The 6,459-nt window shown below is 41.4% G+C and overlaps 2 pseudogenes; one reads left to right on the plus strand and one right to left on the minus strand.

The window, feature by feature from the left end:
* Positions 1–1,719: 1,719 nt before the first annotated feature.
* On the minus strand, positions 1,720–2,539 carry LOC102491477 (protein FAM133B pseudogene; annotated as a pseudogene).
* A 12-nt stretch (positions 2,540–2,551) lies between these two features.
* Positions 2,552–6,459, plus strand: part of LOC106735592 (heterogeneous nuclear ribonucleoprotein C-like) — a 59,313-nt pseudogene continuing 55,405 nt past the window's right edge.

Below are 6,459 nucleotides of genomic sequence, written 5' to 3' on the forward strand. Positions count from 1 at the left end.
AAGAAAAATTATTAAAAAAATAAAAAAAAAACAAAAACAAAAAAACTTAATAGTAGAAAACATGCAGTTTAGAATCTTTAGCCATCAAGTCTAAAAGTACCAGTGTCTTTTTGAAATGATTTCTCTCCAAAGCCAAAGTGTAGCCAAAATTAAATTCGAATACTGTCACACATTTGATGCTGAAAGCTGCTCTGTATTCCGGAAGTGGAGATGAAGCCCGGAGTCCTTTAGGCTTTCTCGATCTGCGAAGAGCTGTCTCTCGGGGCCACTCAGAGCAAGGGGCAGAGGCGAAGGTCAGTACTCAGCTCTGACCCCCCAGAAGCATGGCGACTGTGCCAACCAAAATAAGACACGTGAAGATCGAAGGCACGGTATCCTGCCAGCTAAAGAGACAGCAAATCACCCCCACCCTAAAAGCTCCTTTTCCAGGTAAATAAAAGTATACAAGGTGGGGGAGGGGGAGTTTAAATACTCTTATCTATACAGTAAGGATTTTTTTTAAAAAAAGAATTATTTTATGTAACCTTATTTATTTATTTATTTATAATTTGACCAGAGAGGGACTGGGGAGGTGGGGGTTGGGAGGAAGCAAGAAAGCAAGCCGCCAGTCGGGGAACTGAACCACAGTTGGCCATGTGGGAGTCCAACGCGCTTAACCACCCGGCAGTCTTCCAGAGTAAAGATTTTAAAATATCAATGTAATCCCTATTTCAAAACTTTTAACTAGAGCCATCAGGTCATAACGGATTCAATCCAGGGTCAGTTTCTGGTGACGTATCACTGACTTCCAGTCAAAATATTAACTTTATTCCCAAATATCTGCTCACTGACTTCCAGTCAAAATATTAACTTTATCCCCAAACATCTGTTTAGAGACAGAGAGACAGAAAGCGAGACATCACCCCTCAGCGGGAATGGCCACGTCGCAATCCCTTCTCCTCCATTCTCCTCTCTGGATCTTGGGCACGCACGCACACACGCCCGGCGTGAGTTTTAAGCCCCAGTGTGGGAGTTTAGCAATGTAACCCTTACACCATCTGCAGGTCCCTATTCCCAAATATCTTAACCACTAATATGCCTGTGGTGTATTATCTTCCAATTACCAAGCACTGGAAGAGGAAAAAAACCAAAACAACCAGATAATCAAGCAGCAGGCAACAATCGTGGTCCTTTCACACAGCAGCGTCTGAGTGGCTACTGCAAAGTCCAGGACTAATTCTACAAACAAGAAAATGTATGCATGCTAGTAGATACGCCCTAATTTTCACAGTTGCACTTTCCTTAGACATTGCACTTTCTTTACAAGGGCACCCTGACTTTTCCTGATGGCATGGCAAGTCAGGACTTGAACCAGCAGCCTTCTTTTTCTTCTACAAACTATGTTTTTTGTGCTTATTTTTCCTGTTTGTCTTTTGGTGTCGTTTTTCCTTGTTCTTCACTGCTTTTCTTCCCTTTTGCTCGTACCTCTTCAATATAATCTTTCAAAGACTTTGAAAGCGAGAAATCACCCCTCGGGGGGGATGGTCACACTGCAATCCCTTCTCCTCCATTCTCCTCTCGGGGTCTTTGGCCCCGCCACCACCCCACCCCATTCTCCTCTCGGGATCTTGGGCACCGCACGCACACACGCCCCGCGTGAGTTTAAGTGAGTTTAAGTCACTGGGTCCGGGACTCAAACTGTGGTTGACTCCATGGGAGTCCAGTGACATAGCCATTACGCTAACTGCTGGTCCCTGTTTTTGCTCCTTTAATGTCCTTATCTTTCTCAGTTTCATCCTTTGATTTCTTTCTCTATTTAAAACTATCCTTACTATCTGGGGACCAGCAGTTAGCGTAATGGCTATGTCGCTGGACTCCCATGTAGTTGACTGTGATTTGAGTCCCGGACCCAGTGGCTTAAACTCACGCCAGGGGTGTGTGCGTGCGTGCCCAAGATCCCGAGAGGAGAATGGAGGAGAAGGGATTGCGGTGTGGCCATCACCCCTGGGGGGTGATTTCTCACTTTCTGTCTCTCTGTCTCTCTTTGTCTTTCTGGCGAGCGCACGCACCCTCAAACAAACAAGCAAACAAACAAAACAAACTATCCTTACTGTCTGATCCAGTTTCTGACATGGAGCTTTCAGATTTATGTAATGGTTCTTTTTCTTTCTCCTTTTTCCCATTTCTTGTCTTCATCTTCAGAATCTGGAGAATTGCTGGAAGAATCAGAGCTCGATGAAGAAGTAGATGAATATCTACCAGATTTCTTCTTTTCTTTCTTCTTTTTCTGTCTCTTTTTGGATGCGTCTCACTTCCACTTAACAATTTCTATGCTTTTCTAGTTCTTTCTTCCAGTTCTTATTCACTTTTTTTCCTTCAAGTTCAGCCAAAGCCTTGGGGCCTTTCCTTTTCTTTTCTAGTTGCTCTTTCACTTCTTCCTGGCTAGGCTTTGGTTGATTCAGATAATCCTGGATCATCAGCCCTGAAGACTGTATTGGACCTCTGATCTGGCCACTGCCATTGGATTCATACAGGCCACTCAATTGTCCCCCTTCCCCATGGTGTTGACCAAATGCAGTCAGATGCTGAGGGAGACCAGGTCAGGGAAGCGACTGAAGTGGGCCTGCTGCAGGTCCTCTGCCACCTCCTCACCCTGCCCAGAGAGCAGTGTAGTGTGGCACCACAGACATTCTTCATAGATCTAGAAAAGGTAATCATAGAATGTATCCAGAATCATAAACGACCCCGTATTGCAATGGTGATCCTGTGCAAGAACAGTGAAGTAGGAGGTAGCTCGTTCCCTGACCCTAAAATATATTATAAAGCTGTGATAATTAAAACAGCCTGGCTCTGGCAAAAATACAGACCTGTGGACCAATCAAATAGAATTGAGACTCTAATAAACACCAAAACACTCAACAAACTGATTTTTGACAAAGGGCACCAGTCGATTAAGTGAGAAAAGGAGAATATCTTTAGCAAATGATGCTAGAAAAATTGGGTATCCACTTGCAGAGAAGATGAGCCTGGGCCCCTATCTCTTACCATTAACAAAAATCAACTCAAAATGGCTCAAAGGTCTGAACTTAAGACCTTGGACTATAAAACTACTGGTGGAAAATGCAAGGAAAACTCTTGGAGACATCAGTGTAGGCAAAGACTTCTTAAATAAGACCCCCGAAGCACAGGTAACAATCCCCAAAATAGACAATGGGGGTCACATCAGATTAAGAAGCTTCTGCACAGCAAAAGAAACAATAGTTAGAGTGAGTTGACAATCCTTATTTTCCCGAATGGGAGAAAATATTTGCAAACTAAGCCTCAGACAAAAGACTGATAACCAGAATGTACAGGAACTTAAATGGCTTATCCCCACCTCCAAAAAAAAGAAAAACTGATCGACCCAAATAAAAGATGGGAACATGAGCTGAGTGGACACACAAAAGGCCAAAAAACATATGAAAAAAATGCTCAACTTCCCTCATCATAAGGGAGATGCAGACTAAAACCACAATGAGATACTGCCTAACCCCAGTCAGAATGGCTAAGATGGAAAAAAAAGAACCAAAAATCAAAAACGAAAAAATGGTAAGTGCTGTGAGGCTGTGGTGAAAAGGAAGCTCTCCGACACTGTTGTGAGAATGTCAATTGGTCCAGCCACTGTTGAGAACAATATGGAGGTTCTTCAAAGACCTACAAATAGAACGACCATAGGATCCAGCAGTTCCACTCCTGTGTATCTACCCAAAGGAAAGGCGTGTACTCAGTTGGAAAAGTGCTTGCACACCCATGCTTATTGCAGCATTACAATTGCTAAGACATGGACCAACCCAAATGTCTATGAAGAGGTGAATGCTTTGAAAGAGCGTTGCATATGTACACTCTGGAATACTACTCAGCCATACAAATCAACAAGACCCTGGAATCTGATAGAAAATGGATAAATTTAGAAGAGCTACTTCATAGTGAAGCAAGTCAGTCTATGAAAGAGACACATGGTATGTCACCACTTAATCTATACCGAATGTTCACACTCTATGGCAGAAACTAAAAGAATGGAGGATAGAGAAACATGGAAAATAGTTGCAGATAGTGGAGACAGTGTGGGAAGAGATTGGGAGCTGGGAGAGCGTGAGAGGAAGGGAATCAAAGGGAAAAACAGAGAGGCAGGACATCTGGGGGATGCAGAAGTGGAGGATGGTGGTGGTTCAACATATGTGAAACCATATGGGGGATGCAGAAGTGGAGGATGGTGGTGGTCAACATACATGAAACCATAAATGCAATGCATCACATTAACAGAAAGAAAGATGACAACCATATGATTATATTAATTGATGAAGAAAAGGCATTTGGTAAAACTCAACATTCCCTCATGGTTAAGACCCTCAGCAAAACTGGCATAGGAGCGACATTCTCAACACAATAAAAACCATGTATGAAAACCCATCACTAATATCATACTGAATGGAGGAAATGGTGAAGACTTTACCACTAAACACTGGAACAAGACAAGGCTATCCACCTTCTTCACTCCTTTTCAATATAGCACTGAAAATCCTAGCCAATGCAATTAGACAAGAGAATAAAACATAAGGCATTCAAATAGAAAAAGAAGTCAAGTTATCTTTATTTGCAGATGACATGATTATGTATAATATACAGAGGACCCAAAAAGAATCCACAAAAAACTTTCTGGAAGTGATAAATGAATATGGTAAAGTGGCAAGATACAAAATCAACATATGAAAATCTATAGCATTTCTATACACCAACAGTGAGCAGACTGAGGTAGAACTGAAGAAAACAATCCCATTTACAATAGCCACAAGAAGAATAAGATGCCTAAGGAATAAACCTGACCAAAGAAGTCAAAGATCTCTATAAGGAAAACTATGAAAAACTAAAAGAAGAAATTGAAAATAACATGGGACCAGCAGTTAGTGTAATGGCTATGTCGCTGGACTCCCATGTAGCTGACCATGGTTCGTGTCCCAGACCTGGTGGCTTAAAACTCACGCTAGGCGTGTGTGTGCGTGTCCAAGATCCCAAGAGGAGAATGGAGGAGAAGGGATTGTGGCATGACCATCCCTCCTGGGGGATGATTTCTCGCTTTCTGTCTCTCTGTCTGTCTCTGTCTGGCGAGCACACGCGCCCTATAGCAAAAAACAAACAAACACAAAAACCTCTCAAAAAAAAAAAAGAAATTGAAAATAACACAAAAAGGTGGAAAGATATTCCATCTTCCTGGATTGGAATAATAAATATAATAAAAAATTGTCAATTCTACCCAAATTAACCCACAAATTTAGTGTGATCCCAATTAAATTACTAGAGATACTCTCCACAGATTTAGAAAAAACAATCACTGAATTCATCTGGGCGTCATAAAAGGCCCCATATTGCCAAAGCAATACTGCACAAGAACAGCGGAATAGGAGACATCTCACTCCTTGACCCCCAAATATATTACAAAGCGGTGATAATCAAAACAGCATGGTACTGGGACTAAAACAGGCATGTAGTCCAATGGAACAATATAGAAACCTCAGAAATAAGCCCCAAATCATACAGCCAACTGATCTTAGACAAAAGGCACAATACAACCCAGTGGAGAAAATAAAATTAACCTCTCAAAAAGTGCTAGAAAAACTGGATATCCACTGCAGGATATCCACTGCAGAAAAATGAAACTGAAACCCTATTTCTTACCATGAACAAAATCAATTCAAAATGAATCAAAGATCTAAATATAAAACCTCAACTATAAAACTACTAGTGGAAAACACAGCGGAAACTCTTGGAGACATTGGAGGAGGCAAGACTTCCAAAGCACAGATCATAATCCTTAAAATAGATAAGTGAGATTACAGCAAGTTAAAAAGCTTCTGCACAGCAAAAGAAACAATAATTAGAGTGCAAAGAAAACACTCAGAATGGGAGAATATATTTGCAAACCCCCTCAGAAAGGGGACTGATAATCAGAATATACAGGGAACTCAAGCAGCTTATCCCCCAATATAAATATACAGACAAACTCTCCGAGGAAGATATATGAACAGCCGTAAAGCATATTTAAAAAGAAATGCTCAATATTCCTATCATAAGGAGAATGCAAATCAAAATCACTATGAAATACCACTTAGCCCTAGTCAGAATGACCAAGATTAAAAAAAATACTGACAAGTGCACATGAGACCGTGGTGAAAAGGAACCTTCCTACACTGTTTTTAGGGGTGTGAATTAGTACAGCCATGGTGGAGAGCAAAATGGAGGTTCCTCAAAGACCTACCAATAGAACTACTATGTAATCCAGCAATTCCACCCCTGGTTATCTACCCAAAGGATAGGGATACACTCAGTCAGAAAAACACTTGCACATCCATGTTTATTTTAATATTATTTACAATTGCTAAAACATGGAACCAACCCAAATGTCCACGAACAGATGAATGGAGTGAAAACATGTGGCACATCTAC

Source organism: Tupaia chinensis, unplaced genomic scaffold (assembly GCF_000334495.1).
Source record: "Tupaia chinensis unplaced genomic scaffold, TupChi_1.0 Scaffold000451_2, whole genome shotgun sequence".
In the NCBI taxonomy this organism is placed as follows: domain Eukaryota; kingdom Metazoa; phylum Chordata; class Mammalia; order Scandentia; family Tupaiidae; genus Tupaia; species Tupaia belangeri.